We start from the raw sequence: 22,637 nt of genomic DNA on the forward strand, positions 1-22,637 counted from the left end.
CACCGACAAATTTGTGGGTAACATTTATAGCTACAAAAATAGCGAAAACCGGGAGATACCGTTGTGTGGGGCTATATTAGAACGTGGAGCAATACTGACAAATTTCTGGGAGATATTTAGTTTGTAGCCCCGAATACAAATTCAGCCATTTCGGTAAGATAATGTCGCTAAAACCTTCAAAATACGGAAACTAGAAAGGTACCGTTCTATGGGGGCTATATTTAAAAACGTGGACTGAAACAACCCATTAAGTAAAAAACAAACATCCTAGGAGTACTAGAAACTTCTGACCGAAATCCTGTAGCTCAAATTTCAGGTGGAAAGTTTTATACCCCCAACGAAGACTAGGTACCGAATTCCAAGCATTACAGTGGTATATTGATGCTAAAACCATAAAATTGTCGAAAATCGGGAGCTATATGAAGAAGTGGACCTATGCCGACAATCAACAAAGCGCATAGCACTGAATAAAAGAACATGTCTTTTAATTCAATCACTAAGGATCTACCTAACTTATACTGACAAATTTCTGGTGAAAAATTTTTAGCCCCAAAGAAGACTAAGTATAAAATATCAGCCATTTCGGACAGATATTGTAGATAAAACCCTAAAAATACCGAAAATCGGGAAGTACGGTTCTATGAGAGCTATATCAAAGCGTGTACTGACATTTTCAGTTACCGAACATCCTAGGAGTAATAGAAACTTCTGTGTCAAATAAAAAAGCTCTATCTGAAAAATTGCGAGCTGTGTCTTGAATTCAACAGACGCACGGACGGGTCTCCGACAAACATTTCAATGTGTTACATTCGGAATGACAAATTTAATTATACCCTCTATATTATGGTGAAGGATAATTTATGGGTAACGCATTATAACACTCATAAGTTATGAAGATGTCAATCCAAACACCATATGTCGTTAAAGGTCGATTAAAGAAATAAGGTATACCATAATTAATAATAATAATAAATAATAATTGTTCCACAAACATCCCAGAAGGGACAAGGGAGACTTCCCTCATATCAATGAATGCACCCAGATTCATATTAGCTCAATGATATGGGACCTACTGTTTATCGCCGAGTCCGAACGGCGTGTCTAAGACACCACTTGTAGAGAAGTTTTACAAGGCTGAAATACTCAGGAAATGTGGCAAACATTACTGAGGGGTATTTTGCCACCGTTGAAAGGTGTTTGATGTTGACTGGCCGGGGAATCGAATCCACGACCCTTAGCGTGCCAGGCGGGTGTGCATACCATTGCACCACGGTGGCACCCATACCATAATTAAAGGTAGAGAAAATATCTATTAAAATAGGTCCGGTTATATATATATATGTACCTCGGCACCACCATACGACAGAGAACATCGGTTCTGAAATAAGAGGAAGAGTAATATTGGCCAGCAGACATATAGCCACATTTGGTGAATCAAAAAATATACCTTATTAAACACAGATCCTAACTTTATGATAGAGAAATTGTCGCACTCAAGAATGAGAAATCCTCGCAATCATCATAGAGAAATTCCCAGTTTTAACTTTGATGTAAATCACAATAATTTACGTAAATCTCGAGGTCTTGAAGTTTTTGTGATACTTTTGATTTTAATGAAAATGAATGTGATACCCTCAAGTGTGCAACTTTAAATATACCGATATAAACCAGGATTTAAAAGCCAGCATTTAAAAACATTAGCATTAGCTGTACACATCAACTGCTACACAAAATTGACACACACGGCTAAATTTTGTGCATATTGCTAATTTCGTATTTTACACCATATATTTTTTTAGTTATGCATAATCGACAACCGCGCTAAGCAAATAGAAAACCGAGAGATGCTTTTGTGAATAGTGATGCCAACGCAGTAATAAAAAATGTGGCATTTAATATCAAAATACCTCCATCATATGGTGGAACATAAAAAATACTAATAACAAAAAAATATTAAACTGCTTCACTAAAAACGTACGTCTTTTAAACGAAAAATGCATTACACTGGTAACACTGATCTCAAAAACAATTGCTTGCTGAAAACCTGTCAGATCCGTTGAATTTTTCAACTTTGCGACTTTGTTCCGAAAGAAAAATAATACAATTAAGCTTGCTATTTCCACAATATAATTGTTTTTCATGTTCACAAACATAAATTACTGAACAATCTGCCACATTCGTATATAAACACGAATAAATAAAAATACCGTTCTTTGTATAGTCAAATAAGATAACATTTAGATAAAATATATTCCCTTCTCACTCTACACAATTTTTCAAGGTCGTGGCAACGGTATTTCAGTATTTATAGTCGTTTCTATCAGTACTGATTTGTCAACAAGTGTTAAAGTGCATTTTTTTATGAAATTTGTTAGTTTATAAATAAATGTAAAATAATTAAAAAATCGTATTAATTTATATTTTGTTTTGAAATGAGTGAATGTTCTATTAGATATTACTAAAACTAATAAAGCAGAGGTGATAAATGTTTATAAAAAATGCGAATTCGTCGTATTTAAGGTATGCCGACAATAGGAGCAAAAAAATCACTGTTGTTCCAATAGTCGGCATAGGTATTAGAATGTGCCAGTTTTTATATGGTTCCTAACGTCGGCCACCAATAAAAATTTATTTAATTTAGAATGTAGCTAAAACTTAAAAAATACCGAAAATCAAGAAGTACGCTTCTATGGGGATAGATGAAGACGTGGACCTATACTGATAATACTCTTCTGGAATATTTTTTAACTCTTGGAAGACGAAATAACGAATTTCAGCCATTTCGGTTGGATATTGACGTCACAATCTTCAGTATTACGAAAATCGGGAGGTACCGTTTTATGGGGGCTATATCGAAACGTGGACCTATACCGACGAATTTAAGTCAGAAATGGGGCAATATGAAAGCGTGGACCTGTACAGACATATTTCTGGCGAACAGTTTTATGTAAAATTGAAGACTAAATACCAAATTTCAGCCATTTTGGTGGAATATTGCAGACACAACCTTTAAAATACGAAAAATCGGAAGGTACTTTTCCATGAGCGCTATACGAAGGCGTAGACCTATACGGACAAATTTAAAGGGTAAGTTTGAGTACCCCCAACGAAGTCTAAATACCAAATTTCAGCCATTTCGGTGGAATATTGAGGCCACAACTTTCAAAATACTGAAAGTCGGGAGATACCGTTCTATGGGGGCTATATGAAGACATGGACCGATACCGACGAAGTTCTGGGGAAAAGTTTTATACCACCAACGTAGACTATGTACCAAATTTCAGCCATTTCGGTGTGATAATAAAGCTAAAACCTTCAAAATAGCGAAAATCGGGAGGTACCGTTCTGTGAAGGTGTGGACCGATACCGACAAAATTCTGGGGGGAAGTTTTATACCTAAAGAAGACTATGTACCAAATTTCAGGTATTTTTGTAGGATAATGAAGCTAAAACCTTCAAAATACCGAAAATCGGTAGGTGCCGTTCTATGGGGGCTATATGAAGGTGTGGACCGACACCGACAAAATTCTGAGGGAAAGTTTTATACCCCTAAAGAAGACTATGTACCAAATTTCAGCCATTTTGGTAGGATAATGAAGCTAAAACCTTAAAAATACCGAAAATCGGGAGGTACCGTTCTATGGGGGCTATATTAAAACGTGGACCGATATATCATTTTCAATACCAACCATCCTGCAAGTAATAAAAACTTCTGTACCAAATTTTCACTCTCTATCTTTAAAATTGCGAGCTGTATCTTGATTTCAACAGACAGACAGACGGACGGACGGACGGGCAGACGGACATGGTCAAATCGACATAGAATTTTATGCTGATCAATAATATATATACTTTATAGGGTCTCCGACGAATATTTCAATGTGTTACAAACGGAATGACAAATTTATTATACCCTCCATATGGTGGAGTGTATAAAAATAAAACTATATTTTAGGTGTACAATTTATAAAATGGTTCCCAAAAGAAAACGTTTGTTTGGTCCTGGATGGCAACAGTGGGCGTAAAACTTTTTGTATAACGGCACAGTAAATGGAAAATTTGTATGTCAGCTTAAAGACATCAGGGTGCATCATCTTCAGTGACACCTGCTGTATGTGGTTCTTGCAAACCAGATTTGGATATCGATGCCGAAGATGATACACCATACAGAATGTATGGTGTGACTCTTGTCCAAATTGGTTTCACCTTAAGTGTACCGAATTAAAAAACCTATCATATCTCTCATTTACTCAAAGACTGGCATAATCAAAAAATGTGTTTTCTGAGTTAGCAATTTCTATTTTTTCTACGACCTCTACTATATATTGTGTCAAATTTTCATGCTGATATCTTTAAAACTCAACGAGTGTTTTTTACAAGAAATGAAAATTAACAATACTTATTAAATAATTAATAAAAACAAGTTTATAAAATCTGAAACATAACCATTTAGTGAAGTGTAAAATTAAATATTTACAGTAAAATAATATTTCCACAACCTGTGACACCAGTTTAAAAATGAAAAAAAGTTAAAGGGCCGGCTATTGGTGCACTTACCCTACAAATTGTTAGAAGTTTTAGCATAACCAGACAGGCCTTATGTTGCTTATTTTCTTTTCTGATATGTGTTGATCATGTGTGCTGCAAAAATGTTTGGTGCTGTCTTATTATATCAAATAGCATTAGCTTCGCTAGCAATATTTTTGTGTAATGTGTTGCTACATGTTGCCGTTGTTCATTGTTGCTAAACATATTTTGAAGAAATTTTAGCGGTCAAAGCTGGAAATTTTCGACGCTTTTGCTAATATGGCGTTAGCATTTAAATACCCCGATAAAATAAAATCTAGCTTTGATGAAACTTCAGGCCGCAATGATGCATCGATTGTCATGAAAGTTCAAAATTATTTATGCGCTCTATGTGAGTCTTATATTTTATCATTTACAATTAGGAGAGAATTACTGTGTCGTTCTGACATTCGATTATTTTTAAAAGTTTGAAAAGCAAGGCAAGAAATCTAACCGCTGACTGTACCTAAGTCGTTACAACTAGCTTTTAGTACAATTCAGATGGAAAGGACCTGCTTTGTTTTCCACAATCTTCATTATATTTCCACAGAATTCAATGGACCCTTATTAGTTGCATTTTCAACTGATATATGTATATGTAGCTTTATTCAATGACATTTTAGTACTTTGTTATAAAGGTCCATTTTAAGGTTGAATGTCCAAAATGGAAAATTTTTATGATAACCAAACGATGATAGAACCGTACTACTTATTGTACGGCTTGTCTTCAATTTTTATTTAAATATAAATAGTTTTTAACAAATTTGGTTTTTAAAAAAGTGAAAAGTTTAACCGAAGTGGTGTAGCGCATCAGATGTCTGGACCGTTCCTTCTACAATACTTGCTTCCATGTTTCATTAAACTAAATAAACCCTCTGTCTATTTATATAACATATAACTCCTTCACATTCCCGCTTAATTTTATGTGAAACCAAATTTCAAAACTATAACAAAATCTATTTAAAACAGGTTGCCAGCGTTTAAAATATTAGCTTTACTTGTCTAATGAACTTCACTTTTGTTAATTATTATTAACAAATAATACCAACATGTTTGTATAATTGAACTATATTTTCGAAGCGTTGCCTGATTTTGTCATAAACATTTTAATTAAGTTTTTATTTGTCCCCATTCAGTTCTGTATCATAATTGTTTGTTTTTAATGTAATTCCTCAGAACTGTTTTTTTTTTTCATTAGTTAAAACACCATATCCAGATATCCATTTATGTAGTTACATACAAACATATATTTGACCTATACAATTATCTTTGTATGCCACATAATTGTGAACACGTAAAAATAAAACATAAACATGTACAAAGAGAAAAAAATCTCTATGTTGGCGTGTGAAATTTAATAATGGTCAGTGTACATGTAACAATTTAAACACGGACATATTAAATTTATTATTATACCCTCCACCATAATATGGAGGGTATAATAAAATTTGTTATTCCGTTTGTAACACACCGAAATATTCATCGGAGACCCTATAAAGTACTCGTATGTATATTCTTGATCAAGGTACAATTCCTAGTCGATATAACCATGTCCGTCCGTCCGTCTGTTGAAATCAAGATACAGCTCACAATTTTTAAGATAGAGGTTTGTAATTTGATATAGAAGTTCCTATTACTCCTAGGATGTATTGCAAATGGGCTATATCGGTCCACGTTTTGCTATAGCCCCATAGAACGGTACCACTTGGTTTTCGGTATTTTGAAGATTTTAGCCTCATTATCACACCGAAATGGCTGGTACTTAGTTTTCGTTGGGGTATAAAATTTTCCTCCAGAAACTTGTCGGTTTAGGTCCTCGCCTTCATATAGCCTCCATAGAATGGTTACCTTCCGATTTTTGTTATTTTGAAGGCTGTGGCCACAATAATCCACTAAAATGGCTGAAATTTGATATTTAGTCTTCATTTGAGATATAAAACTTGCCATATAAGATTTATCTGTAAAGGTCCATGCATTCATATTGCCGCCATAGGACGATACCTCCCGATTTTCGGTCTTTTGAAGGTTGTGGTCTCAATATTTCAACGCAATGGCTTAAATTTGGAAGTTAGTCTTCATTTGGGGTATAAAACTTTCCATATGATCCAAGTCTTCCATATACTCCATATACTCGGTGTTCTGAAGGTTTTAGCCAAATTATCTTACGGACATATCGGAAATTTGTTATTTAGTCTTTTTTCAGTCTAAAAACTTCCCGCAGAAATTTGTCGGTATAGAGCAACATTTTGATATAGCACCAGAAATAAAGTATGAACACCTGATTACGCGGAAAAAGGATGCACTTCTTTTGATTGTTGTTACTACACTAATTTATTCAATACAAAAAGATTCTTAATAACTAAATATGAAAATTTTACTTAACCCCCCTAAACTAGAGTGCTGAAGCGAGAGGGAGACCAAATGTGTATGCACCATCTCTGCCATAAAACTTATGGGGAGGTAATACACATTCCTTATCTTGTGGCAAGCAAACAAACGATACATGCTTATCAGCCTGCACTTTAAATTACTTGCTGTAATCTAACACAACCCTACAACATGTAGCAATGGAAAAACTCTTATCTATTTTTATTTAAATCGACCTTCTACAAGACGAATGTTTGCTCCCCACATGCTTCTTATGTTTATGTGGACTGTACATGTATTAATAATATAATTTGGTCTTATCAATAAACTTCTACTCTACGACATAAAAATAATATTCTAAAAACTGTTCACTTATCCGTGAACATCTTACCCGAGGGCTATATTAAAACCCCCGCTATTCTTCATATTTCTCATACTCTACTGTCGGTCTCTTCCAGTGGCTTAGGTACATCAAATTTGATCTTAACTAAAGCATTCTTCACCTTATACTTTACTCTACAATACCATACTAATATTACGAAAACTACTATTGCTATTAAGACCAATGACGCCGTTCCGCTTTTTTGATGGAAATTCAGTCCTCTCAAGTTCAAATTTTCCTCCTTCAATTCAGCAATCGCCTTTCCAACTTCTCCATCGTCTCTGTGTGGTTAATCGTCATGGCATTCAGTGGACTCATATTAAAGGCAGTTATCTCTGACACATTGGTGGCTAACATCATCTTATTGTCCACAATTCGCTCCGATTTCAGCTGTACTGGTGCAGAAATCAAAACACCTTTTATTCGAAGAGTACATCCAGGCTGCAATTCCACGATCCCTTGATGAGGCAACTTCATTATCATCTGACCTCCAGTGTTACACTGAAGATGTGCTGATGAAATATCGAAGGAACTAAACAGCCAACAATTCGGTGTATGTAATTTGCTCCAAAGAAATTCAACTTGAGTTGTGGTAAATTGACATTTGTGACGGTTGAGCGGTTTGATTGAAGATACTTCACAAGAATTATCGTTTGCATCTACCCACGGCCATCCGCCTTGACAAACATACTCGCTCTCGGTTAACATTTGACACTGATTTAACTCTGCCTGTGACATCATGTGGTAAGCATCGGCATTGAAATTGTATATCAGGAACTGATTTCTCGTTGTGGCTATCATCTTCGCTCCCTTAAATTCAAACGGAATCGGTATAACGCGATATAGCTGGGAAACCTGATCACTTAATAGTGGAATTGATACCGCAATCACCAAGTCATTCTTCAAGGTTGTAGCTCGTGCAGTCAACAGTTTATAAATTGTTCGCAATTGATCAAACTTCTTCCCCGGCAGCTTCAAGTGGTCTGGTATATGTTGCCTGATGTGATTTATAGCATCTTGCAACTGTGCTGGAGTGAGTAGGGCCGGATTCAACTTCCCATGGTTTATATCAATCAACAATCCAATTATCTCTGATTGTATTTTTTCATTCTCTTCGACCATCAACTGAAGGTCTTTCGTAATATAAAGAATTTAATGGATTCCTTGTAGACAAAATACGACTCCTTCACAGCTTCCGTGATATTGTTTATCCGTTCAGCCATCCTCTTAAAGTTGACATTCACCTCTTCAGTGGTTCTCTTTAACACATTTGTGGTTGACTCGACCACTGACGTCTGCTTCTGTATCAGGCACTTCAAATCATGCTGATTATCTAGTAAGTTTCTCATATTGTCCTCCATTTGCCTTCTGTCATCCGCATCCATCGTCCCAAACAGAACGTTTTGCAGCGACCCAATAAACTCGAAAGAGCTCTCTTCACTCGCTGAACTTCCCCGGGGAACAAATATTGATTTGTTTTTTCCATGTTCCCCACCTGTCTTCCTATCGTGTCTAACACGTGATCGCACTGGCTCTCAAACCCCATTAGTCTTGGACAGGATCCTCTCATCTTTTTAAGCAGCAGCTCCGCTCGTTGAATTAACTCAAAATATGGCTTCATGTTGAAATGTACTATTACATTCCATGAGGATCCTATTACATCCACAGAACCGCTATAATCCATGTATATAGCTGCTGAGTTGTTCAGTGGTGTGACATTGCCTCCAATTTGTGCCCCCATACTAGATCTCAGTGATGCCATCAGCAGCACCGACAGAAACATACTAACAGCCGCTACCTTCGTGTCTTTTTTCGTACAACTTTGGTTTTGACTTTCCTCGTCTATTTTCACTAGCGGACAAATCTTCTGCACTGGTCGCTTCAAGCATCCATTTTGCAGCTTAACGGATACCACTCGCACCTTGCCGTCTTTACCTGGAAAAGCCTCTTCAATTCGACCAAGAGGCCATTTCGCAGGGTGTACTGTTTCATCTTTAATTATATAATTTGGTCTTATCAATAAACTTCTACTCTACGACATAAAAATAATATTCTAAAAACTGTTCACTTATCCGTGAACAACACCAATAAAATACCAACATAATAATTATCACAATTAAAATAAATAGAAAACAATCAAAAGGTACGAAGTATGGCCACACTCAATGGAAAATATTGAATACACAATTAAGTTTAGTTTTTATTTAAATGAAATATATACGTTCAAGTTAAATTATAACAAGTAATAAAGGAGTTAACTTCGGCCGGGCCGAGTGAATGTTATACACCAAGAACTGTAAATAGGGACGAATACTTACCTTTCCTTTACGAAAGTATGTACTAGGTCATGTATCTTTTCCTCTGGCAACACAAAATATTTAATTACAGTAATCTCGGTTTGAAAATTTGTCAAAAAACCTTCGTAATACAAAAAGTTAGGCAACACCGGCTAGACCATCAATTCGGTAGAAAACTGTGACTAAAATCTTCAAAAATCTTAAATGAGGCTACCCTTATATGGGGGATATACCAAAATGTGGAGCTATACTATCAGATTTTTTGCAAGGGATGTTTTGTACTTGGAATAATGTTATCAATATGAATTCATATATATGCCGACAAATTTCAAGTGGAAAGTTTATACCCCTAACGAAGACTAAATTACAAATTTTAGCCATTTCGGCGGATATTGAAGTCGAAACACTCAACATTCCGAAAGTTGAGAGCGATCATTCTATGGGAGCTATACCGACAAATTTCAGGTGGAAAGTTGTATTCTCCCATGGAAAACTAAATACCAAATTTCAGCCATTACGGTGCCATTGATTGATGCCACAACCTTTAAACTATGGAAATTGGGAGGTACCGATCTATGGGGGATATATGTAGTCGCGGACCTATACCGACTTATTTCGGGTGGAAAGTTTTATACCCCCACCAACTACTAAATACCAAATTTCAGCCACTTTTACACTCAAAATACCGAATATTGGGAGGTACCGTTCTATGGGGGCTATATGAAGACGTGGACCTATACCGACAAATTTCTGTTAAGGGATTATGACCACTTATTGAGCACAACAAAACATTTTTCAAGAATTTTTTACAAGAAATCTACAAAACATTTTTAAACATATATTTTTATCTAAAAGTCATACACAGTGTTCTGACAAATGGCCGCCTACGAAACACTGTTTTTACTACAATATTTTGCGGTACTCACTGTAGCTCGAAAATAAATAAACCGATCAGCATATGTTTGTTTGTTTTGGGATCATTAAGAACTAATAATCTTGCCTTTAAGCGAAACGGAATTAAAAATATTCATTTTAAAAAACTGAATTTTGATTTCGACTAAAAAATCTATAGTTTTTTTCGCCATAAAACCGTTAAATTTTTTTTAAGTCTCTCGCTTAAGGACAGGCTTTTTATGTGTATAATAATCCCACAAAAACATATGAAGATCTGATCATCCGTTTTTGTGCTGCAGTGGGTAACGCTTTCAACCGTGTTTAAAACTTCGATATTACAGTAGAAACTCGATCTCGAATCGAGAATAAGGATTTAGCGAGATTACGAATTAAGGAGGTTAAAATAAAAAATACGAATTATCGAGGTTTGTTCATTTATTGAAAAGCTCGTATAATTATTGCGACCTGGAGTTTGACTACAGTTTATAATGAACAGACGGACGGACACACAACTCAAAATCACTTTATCTCGTCGAGATATAAAGATTGGTATACCACATTGGGGTTCTCCGATGAATATTTCGCGGTGTTACATGAATTTTTACCAAAACAAACTTATTATACCCTTTCCACATAGTGGTTGTGGTAACTTTCGGGTAACTACGGGAAATATACACATTCGTAATAAGTTTCACAAGGACTACTTTCATAAGTAATGGATTAAGACTAACAAATGTTTAACAATGTCGGGGAATCCGAAGGAGAACTGAATTTTCGAACTTGATTTTTCTTAGAAATATGTGTAATATTTGGACTAAATTGCCGGTTCCTCCCTTTTGTACAGAGATTTTGAAAATCGAACGAAGTTTGGTCCCTATAATCACATTATTTTGAAAATGTTCACTAGTCATTACGCTGAGGTTGTAAAAATCACAACCATTTTTTAAATGTTAAAGTAGAAGAATTCAATTCAATTTTGGACTGATTTGATCACATTTTACAGGAGGTTTTAAACGATTTTGAAAAATGTACTAAAAAGATCCATTTGATGAACCGCAAGACGGTTATTTTTTAACAGAAATATTCCCCACATCCTCTTCGGTAGAGTTACCAAAGACACTATATACCTAAATACCACGAAATTTTTCAGGAGGTAAGAGTTTAGGTAGAAGAAGATGCCTACAAATTTGGATGATGATCTGATATTATTTAGCGGGTGAAATGGACCATCACTAAAAAATATTTTATGTCTATAGTTTATTTCCTGGAGGGCATATACAGGCAAAGTAGCCTACTTATGGAAAAATAACTACTGACCTTTCCCCCTGATGTAGATTGCAATAACGCGTATGCTACATAACGGGCCTTCTGCCTAATATATAATGGGTTTTATGTAGAGAACCACATTTCCCATTACCAGCTTTTGCTTTATTGCAAATTACATGGAGGCCTAGCGTATTAATTGTCCAATTGGATTTTTATACGCTTGGCCACCTTTTTTCAAAACGATTCCCCAGCCAGGCAACATCAAATTTTCAACGGTGGCAAAGTAACCTTCAGTAATGTTGGCGACATTTTCTGAGTATTTCAGTCATGTAAAACTTCTCTACATGCGTGTCTTAGGACACGCCGTTCGGACTCGGAGATAAGCTGTGGGTCCCACTCATTGATATGAGAGCAGTCTCTCTTGTCGGATGATTGTGAAACAGTTATTATATTATTACACTGTGCAACACTGAAAATACAAACAACATCTAATGGGCAATTTCTGAAAGTACATACTGAGGCGACAAAAAACCTAATTGGGCTTCGTGTTGTTAGATCGGATTTAGATTTTATAGTCTCATCTAAACCTGGGTAAAACGACACTTTTTCCCACTTATTTGGGCTTTATCTCAGAAACTAAAAAGAATTTAACTTCGCAGTATTCAGCAATATTATAGCCCGAAAGTAGAACATCTTACGTGTCAAATGGAAAAACTAGCGTATCAAAATCGATAAAATATATCGAAGTTTACATAATTTCTGGAATAATGGTCAGTAGCAGCTAAACTATTGAGAGTTGAACCAAGTAACCTTTCGCAAAAACTTTCCAAACAATGTGCTCAACAATTCTTCAGAAACTCTAAAATACTTATTTCATACTAGCAAAGTGCCCGCTACTTCGTATGCGGAAAGGATATTAAAAAACAAATAAACAATATATAATATGGAAATGGCGAACACTGACAATTTTATTGTGCTTATACCAATTTTAATTAATATTTATTGTTATTTTAGTACTGTTCGTACCGCTTTAATTCGATTTTCACTGTCCCTACACCCAATAGTACGATTTTCCAAAACTAACTCAATCCTTCACTTCACCAGTAACCTTAATTCCAAAAAACAGGATTCCAGCGCTATCGGTGCACTCAAATTGTACCATTTGGTATATTTCGTGGCCATAAGTACGAATTTCAAAAATTACCTCCATGACTCAATCCTACACTCCAATCGTAGTGTTACTAAATTCCAGGATTCCAGCTCTATCCGTTTCCCCAAATACCCACTGTACCAAATTTTATGGGTACTTTTCGTACCCATAAGTACGAATTTCCAAAACCACCTTAATCCTATACTCCAACTGTAATCTCAATTCCAAATTTAAGGATTCCAGGTCTAATCGTTCACTCAAATCCAAATTGTACCAAATTTAATACCATTTAATACTTTTCGTACCCATAAGTACGAATTTCCAAAACTACCTCAAACCTACACTTCAACAATAATCTCAATTCCAAATTTCAGTATTCCAGATTCCAAATTCCAATTGTACCAAATTTAATACTTTTCGTTCCCATAAGTACGAATTTCCAAAACTACCACAATCCTACACTCCAACAGAAATGTCAATTCCATATTACATGATTCTACGTCTATCCGTTGACCCAAATCCAAATTATACCAAATTTAGTGCTTTTCGTATCCATAAGTACGAATTTCCAAACTACCTCAATCTACCTTAATCTCAGTTACGAATTTAATGCTTCCAGCTCTATTCGTTCACCCAAATCCAAACTGTACCAAATTTAGTATTTTTTTTTACCCGTAGGTAAGAATTTGCAAAACTAACTCCATCTTACACCCCAACAGCAAGGTTAATTCTAAATTTCATTACTCCAGCTCCGTTCGTTCACCCAAATCCAAATTTGGTACTTTTTGTACCCATAAGTACGAATTTTCAAAACTACTTCCCTTTTACACTCCAAATGTAGTCTACGAAGTACGAATTTCCAAATTATCTCAATCCCATACTCTAACATCAATGTTAATTCGAATTTTCAGGGCTACAGCTCTATCCGTTCACACTAAATCTAAATTGTACCAAATTTAGTACCACTTAGTACTTTTCGTAACCTTAAGTACGAATTTTTTAAACAAATTCCATTGAACAATCCAACAGTAGCCAATTTTATACTCCAGCAGCAATTTTTATTCTAAATTTCAGAAATTCAGCTTTATCCGTACCAAATTTATTACTTTTCGTAAACCATAAGTACGAATTGCCAAATTATCTCCATCCCATACTACAACATCAATCTTAATTAAAAATTTCAGGATTCCAGCTCCATCCGCTCAACCTAAATCCAAATTGTACAAAATTTAGTACCATTTAGTACTTATCGTACCCATAAGTACGAATTTTCAAAACTGCTTCCATTCTACTCTTTAATAGCGGCCTTAATTCAATTTTCAGGATTCCAGCTCAATCCGTTCGCCCAAATCGTAATTGTACCAAATTTAGTACCATTTAGTACTTTTCGTACCCATAAGTACGAATTTTCAAAACTACTTCCGTCCTACTCTCCAACAGTAGCCATAGTTCAAAATTTCAGGATTCCAGCTCCATTCGTTCGCCCAAATCGTAATTGTACCAAATTTAGTACCATTTAGTGCTTTCGTACCCATAAGTACGAGTTTTCAAAACTACTTCCATTCTACCTTCCAACTGCAGCCTTAATTCAAAATTTCAGGATTCTAGCTTTATCCGTTCGCCCAAATCATAATTGTACCAAATTTAGTACCATGTAGTACTTTTCGTACACATGTGTACACTTTTCCTAAACCACCTCCTTATGTCAACCGTACTTTTTAACCTTGATTCTCACACCAAATTTCAACCTTTAACCTTTATCCGTTCACAAAATACGAATTGGTACCAAATTTAGTACACTTTAGTACTTTTCGTACACTTATAGTTCGAATTTCTAAAAACCCTTTAGAACATCTTTCCTACACTCCATCAGTGACCTTCATTCCAAACTTCAAAGTTCTAGCTCTACCGGTTCTCCCAATACAAACGGTACCATATTGAGTACCTTTTAGTACTTTTCGTACCCTTCCAGTTCGAATTTCCAAAAACCCAGCCTTATCTGACCCCTTCGGACCAAGACTGATCCACACCCAAAATTTCAAGATTCTAGCTTCAGCCGTTTGGTCTGGGCGTTGATGAATCATTAAGTCAGTCAGTCAGTCAATCACTTTACTCTTTTATTAATATAGATTGTTTAGGCTGTATTTAATATCATACCTTATACAAAACATATTTAAAGCAATGTTCACACAGGCTACTTATTTTCATATTTAGAATTTCAATGCATTGTTCATATATTTAACAAGAATGCAATGTTGTGAATAGTTGTGAGCTACATTCCAGCGGATATTTCTTTCAAAGAAAAGTTGGCGAAAAATGTAACAGTTTTAGAGATATAGTGCGAAATATATTAAATAAAGGTATTTTTAGATATATTATCCATTTTGAGGCAATAAGTGCAGTTTTTCGAGGTGAATTTTTCTCCCTGTATTTTCTTCATTCTCTTATCTACAAGTTTGCTTCAGAGGTTTAAACAACATTCGAATTGGTTTCAGAGATATTAGCCATGTTTAGATGAGGCCATAAAATCTAAACCTGATCTAACAACACAAAACCAAAATACGGTTTTTATCGATTGGGTCTGTACTTTCAAAAAATCCACGGTAGAAGTTGTTTGCACAAAATTACCTTGAATATGTTCCACAGTGTTATTTACGCTTGGTGTGAAATGGTGCCAGAATCCACAAAGTTATTTCTTACAATAAGTTTGTTTTTTCCATAAAGAAATTTTAATTTGTGGAATTTCCTGGGGTAGTGGTGTAGGGTATTACATGGTTCAATGTTTAAATTGTCATGGTTTAAATTGTCTGAAATCGAGTGTTAGCGTTATATGGGGGCTACAACAAAATCTGCCCATGTCGGCAATTTTTGGTGGGGGAGTTTCTGTACAATTTGGAACTCCAAATGCCAAGTTACAGCCAATTCGGACTAACAACGAAGACACAATCCTCAAAACACCTGAAATCGGGTGGTACCGCTATTTGGGGAAATTGGAAAAAATTGACCCATATTGGTTTTGGTTTCATATTCATGTATTGTCATTCAAATTCGAAAAGTGTGCAATGTTTCAGTTCGATTGGTCCACTGCAACTGTGTTAAAAATGAGTTACTAGATTTGAACTAATATGACACCAAAGCAAGTTAAATAAAACACTGTAAATACGCCGATACACGTGTATCATATTTTTAGCTCTACTTTCATTATCATTTCATTGACATTTTTTTGTGGCACAGTGTTATTAAAATTTTAGGTTTTAAAATAGCATTAATAATTTCTGCAGGTCAAGGATTGTTTGGCTGCAGGCTTTTTAAATAAAAATCTGATGTTCTGATTTAAATTTCTTTATTTTCCAATATTTCGATTGGAACCTCCAATCATCTTCAGGGAACTTCAAAAGATTTTTTAAACTTAATAAATTTTACATTGAAACTATTTCTTAATTGTTTTACTTGAAAGAGAGTTGTTGTAATTTCTTTCAATTTCCCAGATACTAGCCGTAAAAAACAACAACACAATTTAATTTACTGTCTGCAGCCATGTCCAAAAATTCTATCATGGTTGGGATTTAAGTTAATCGAAACCAAATAAACTTAATACACCAAGGCTAGTTAAAATCTACACATTTCCAAAATCCAATAAATCAACTTCATAGGTATGGAAAACACTCAGACATTTATAACTTGTTTTACTTTTTTATTTCTGTAAACATTTGTATCTCTGTAGTATGTTTCTCCAAAGTTTCACCTTTCGTAAAGCATAAAGTGCAAAAGAGAAAAACCAATTAAAGTTGTTAATTAAAAACACTTTAGTAAAGTTTTCACTTTGTTAAGATACCGTGAGATGAGAGATGATGTAACGAAGAAGGAAGAAAACAAATATACAAATAGGTACTCGTACAAGGCAAAAAAATAGAAAAGCAAATACTTTAAACTTTTACTATCTGTTAGTGTTTACGTTTCGACACCACAATGAGAAACTAAAATAAGGAATTTAAATGTTTCCAAAAAAAGAGAGAGAACAGAAGGAAAATGCTTGCAAATGTGGTAAAATGAAACGTGGTATGAAGTGCAACAAACATATAGATATATCTTGAGTGTGTGGCAAAACATTGATAGCAAAGTTTTCTCTTTGTAAATATGTGTTTATTTGTTTTTCACAAATAAACTAATGAGTGTGCAACACCATTGAGAGTAGGTTTTTAAATTAGGACAAATGAAGAAGAATTTTGTTATATGCCGAGCTACCAATGCACATTGCCATAAGTGGGAAAAGTGTGTCTGCTTGCGCAAGTAATGAGTGTTGTTGTTTTTAACTGTGCAAATTCTCTTCATCTATATATACACTGTGCAACATTTTTGAGCCAATCGCGTGCAAACAACTTCTGTCCAGAATTTTATGAAAGTAGAGGACCAATAGGCAAAAACCATATTTGGGTTTTGTTTTCTTAGATCGGGTTCGGTTTTTATGGCCTCATCTAAACATGGTTAAAGATCGAATTTTTAAAACAAATCGGGGCTGTATCTCTGAAACCAATACGAATCTTGCTTTATATCTGCAGCAAACTTGTAGATAAGAGCAAGAAGAAAATATTTGGAGGAATTGTGAACTCGAAAAACTGCATTTATTGCCTCAAATTTTATAATATATCTAAAAATTCTATAATTTGTTTATATTTCGCAGCGTATCTCCCAAAATGTTAAATTCTTCTTAATGTTACCTTTTGGGAAAATATTCTCTGCAATGTAATACACAACTCCTCAGAACATTATATTGTTGTAAAATGCCTCTATCGCCTTGTTTATATCAAATTTTTCAACAACAATTTGGCAAATATTTCAATAATTCATTGAAATCTCCAACATAAGAATAAAAAGCCTGTGTGAACATTGTTTGAAATAAATTTTGTAAAAGGTATGTTATGAAATACCCCTTAAACAACGTGAAATAAACATTTTAGAGTTTCAGAATGTTCTGAAGAATTGATGGTCACATTATTTGGAAAATTTTTAGAGTGGTTACTTGTTTCAACTCCCAACATTTTAGTTGTTACTGATCAGAATTTCAGAAATTATGTAAACTTTTCTATATTTTAACGAGTTTGATGCGCTAGATGCAGCTTTTCCTACTTCATCTGTTTGACACATAAGTTCTACTACTTTAGGGCTACAATATTGCTGAAGACTGCACAGCAAAATTCTTATTAGTTTCGGAGATAAAGTTCCGATCACTGGAAAAAAGGCTCATTTTAGGTCGGTTTAGATGGGGTCATAAAATCTAAACCCGATCTAAGAACACAAAACCCAATTAAGGTTTTTGTAGTCTCAATATGTACTTTCAGAAAATGCTCATTAGAAGTTGTTTGCATTTCCAGTGTCGCACAGTGATATAAAAGAGCAGTGAGGTGAGGTATTCACTGACTGACTGACTGATTCATCAACGCCCAGACGAAACGGCTGAAGCTAGAAACTTGAAATTTTTGGTGTGGGTTGCTGTTGGTGTGTAGGGGTGAGATAAGGCTGGATTTTTCGAAATTCGAACTGGAAGGGTACGAAAAGTACCAAAAGGTACTAAATATAGTACCCTTTGTATTAGGCAAACGGTAAGAGCTAGAATTCTGAAATTTGGAATGAGGGTCACTGATGGTGAGTTAGAAAGATGTACTAAAAGGGTTTTTGGAAATTCGAACTATAAGTGTACTAAAATTTACAAAATTTAGTACCAATTGTATATTTTGAACGGATATAGCTAGAATCATGGAATTTGGTATGGAAATCAAGGTTGGGAAGTAGTGTTGATGTAATTAAATAGTTTAGGAAAATCGTACTAATGTGTACGAAAAGTACTAAATGATACTAAATTTAGTACAACTTATATTTGGGAGAACGGATAGAGCTGGAAACCTGAAATTTGGGATTAAGATTCCTGTTGAAGTTTAGAAATGAGATATATGGGTAGTTTTGAACATTCGTACTTATGGGTACGAGAAGCACTAAATGGTACTAAATTTGGTACAATTTCGATTTGGGTGAACGGATAGAGCTGGAATCCTGAAATTTGGAATTAAGATTACTGTTGAAGTGTAGGAAAATCGTACATATGTGTACGAAAATTACTAAATGGTACTAAATTTAGTACAATTTGGATTTGGGTTAACGTATAGAGCTGGAAACCTGAAATTTGTAATTAATATTACTGTTGAAGTGTAGGATTGAGATATGAGGGTGGTTTTGGAAATTAGTACGGAAAGTACTAAATGGAACTAAATTTTGTATAATGGGGATTTGGGTGAACGGATAGCGCTGGAATCTCTAAATTTGGAACTGAGATTACTGGTGGAGTTTAGTATTGTGGAAGTTTTGGAAATTCGTACATAGGGTACGAAAAATACTAAATTTGGTATAGTTTCGGTACAGTTTCGATTTGGGTGAACGGATAGAGCTCGATTCCTCAAATTTGGACTGAGGATCACTGATGAAGAGTAAGAAAGATGCACTAAAGGGTTTTTGGAAACTTGAGTGTACGAAAAGTACTAAATGGTACTAAATTTAGTACAATTTGGATTTGGGTGAACGGATAGAGCTGGATTCCTGAAATTTGGAATTGATATTACTGTTGGAGTGAGATAAAGTTTAGTGTTTGGAAATTCGTACTGGAAGGGAATGCTGTGTTAGTGAAGGGGTAAAACCAGGAGTCAAATCTGAAATTTGCAATATGATACGGAGTTTTGGAAATTCAAAATAAAAAATATGGTAGCTGTGTAGGGATACGATACGGCAGATTTTTTTTTTAACTTCTGACTACAATCGAAAAAATATTGGTAGTAAAAATAGGTCTTAGTACGACAGAATCTCCAGTATTCACCATTCCCGTATTAAATATTGTTTATATATATTTTGTTTCCTTTCCGCATACGAAGTAGCGGGCATTTGCTAGTATATGTATATTGCTTTAGACCACCACCTTTTCAGAAACTTTAGTTAAAATTGGATTGCTTGGAGAGTTGTTTTTCAACTCTATCTGCTAATCTTACCCAGCAAAATGTTTGTAGCCAAAGAAGTAGTTAAATCATGAGTGCAAGTGATTCCGGACTACATCTTTTTATGTGAAAGAAGTCATGATTTTTACAAGGGCATGGTGCAGTGAGGATACTGTCTAATTTACTTCTTAAGCACACATTTTGCATTAGTTCTTTGTAGTGAATAAATCACAACAACATATGATTCAACTACTTCTTTGGCTACAAACAAAGATGTAGTTCGAAATCACTTTTATTATTTTTTGTATACAAATCACTTTTTATGGATGCAAACATATTGCTGTTATTATAATTAACAAGAAACAAATTATGTTCTTTGTCTTTTTAAGTTTTTTTTTTGCAAAATGTTGAAATTTTTAAAATGTGAAAATTTTATGAAATGGATTCAAATCGGACATTGTCAAAATGTGAAGAACGGACTGCATTTTTCATGACTCTGCGTGGACTGCTTCAAAAAAAGCTATTCAATCACTACTTCACAAGGAACAACTTCAAATAAATTTTGCTGGGTATAGCAGTTGTAGTTGTTCTGTATTTCAAATACACTTAAAACATATACCAAAATCAGTTAGGGTTTGGAATCTGTTATACTTTACACTACTATATGGGGATGGTATTACAAGTTAGTTTTTCTCAAACGTTTTTTACCTAAATGATTGTCGTAATGACAAATTTATATACCAGCTTCAGTGTCCGGATAACCTGAATCGATCTGGCTATGTGCACGTACGTTTGTCCAATAAACTCTACGTCTTTTGATATGGACGTCACGAAATTCTCGGATATAGTGCGTTTAGAGAGGGAGAAACATATTCATAGGAGATTGTTTAGGGGGTTGGAAACAAACAAATTTTTTGAAGGTAGGCAGGCATATTTGGTGAAATAATGGAAATATTGCTGTGGGTGCTAACCTTCCCATTTTAAGGTTTTATACCCTCCATCTAAATTAACTTTGCCATTACCTTTGTAAGACATCGAAATAGTCTTTGGACACCCCATAAAGTGTACACATGTATACATTCTTGATCACAAAGTAATTATAAGTCGATAGTTTTCAACATCCACAGTTGATCCAATTCTATAGCATGTAGATATTATACCCTGTCTGAAACTCGTTCGGTTTTAAAATCTCGGAGAACTTCTTGCACATTTTAACTGCCTATCTTGTATCAGTCAATATAATTTTGCATAACCGTATTAATTTAGCATGAATGCTGAACTCACGTATGATTTGAAACATGGTTGATCTTATTGGCCTCTCCGAAGAAGAATACACAGATACTTTTTTCGTAGATCTTTTCCCAGATTTAAGGTACAGTGATGTTCTGGTTTACGGCACAGTTGTCAGGTCTAAAATTACATTCGTGTAGCTTATTAGTTTGAAACGTTGGGTAATCAATAGTATTAGTGGACGCCAGTCGTATGTGAACTTCAGGACCAAGAAGTCGAAAACCCTTGAAACAAGGAATTCCCAATGTGGGGTGATATCTCCGAAACAGTTTTACCCATACCTTTTCTTTATTTCGCCCCGTCCAGATGGAATTGAGATCGCAACGTATATGGATGATTGTACTCCTCGCATTGGTCTTACCACATTTTCCGCTGGAGAGTATTCAAACATCCGCCTCTAAGTCTACTGCCGATATGAGTACAAAGATGAAGGTTGTGGTCGATAGAATTATAATTAGAATTCCAGCATCTAACTATCCCATGATTCCAGGACTTGATTCGACAGTATATTCTCGTGGTGCACACTTCCCACATCAATCCACGAAGAACTAAGATATATGAACAAGTTCCTTAAGTCAAGAGCTTGCAGCACTTGGGGTGCAGACTAAAAAACATGTGGTCCGCGAACATACGTGCATCGCAATGGAATTATAATCAAAACTCACAGAACCCCACCCTTATTACTTCAAGAGGGTGCCTACATGTTGTCAGTGACCATCTGCATAAGCATTAGAGTGGGGCGATTTGAACACCACCACGGGCGCCTGCAGTTTCTGATTCTTGGGATTGTACTGAGCAAAAAAGTCAACTAGACCATATGTCTACGGTGAAAATCGAGCCCCCGGATTTTCACTTGAAGCTTTTTTTCAAGGACTTTTGGATACTTTGACATATATCAACCAAACCACTGAGATTTTCTATCCAACACAAAGACAACAATTGTAGCCAAGACAATAATAAAGAACTCTCTAGTACATCGCAAAAGCATTGGAACGCTCCTTCAGGCAGTTATGGCCTCGAGAAAGTGCACATTTTTCGGAAAATATCGATAAATGACTCTGTGCTATAAAATGGGACTCAAATTCAGTGGGTGGAATATCCCTTTAAAAGATGAAAGCACTCGGTGAGTGTACTAAGAACCCAAAAGGAAATGTTCACCATAGATCAAGTTTCCGAGATATTGCGTGATTAATGGTTTAATTTTGGCCCCTTAATTTGTGAGAAAATAGCTACACATCTCACTAAAGCGTTATTGTGGCTTCATTTTGATGTGACATGTCTTCAGTCAAATCGAATGGTGAATCTTTTTGTAGAATATTTCATTCCTCTAACTCCATTCCTTTTATGTCCTTTTCGTCCTTTATTTTTTGAACCGTAGTAAAAGTACCAGAAGACGAGATTTTACAGCATCCAAATATTCTACCAAAATGTTGTTCAGAAGATTTTAG

The sequence above is a fragment of the Musca autumnalis genome, unplaced genomic scaffold (assembly GCF_047663935.1).
Source record: "Musca autumnalis isolate F117 unplaced genomic scaffold, ASM4766393v1 scaffold_2, whole genome shotgun sequence".
NCBI classification, from domain to species: domain Eukaryota; kingdom Metazoa; phylum Arthropoda; class Insecta; order Diptera; family Muscidae; genus Musca; species Musca autumnalis.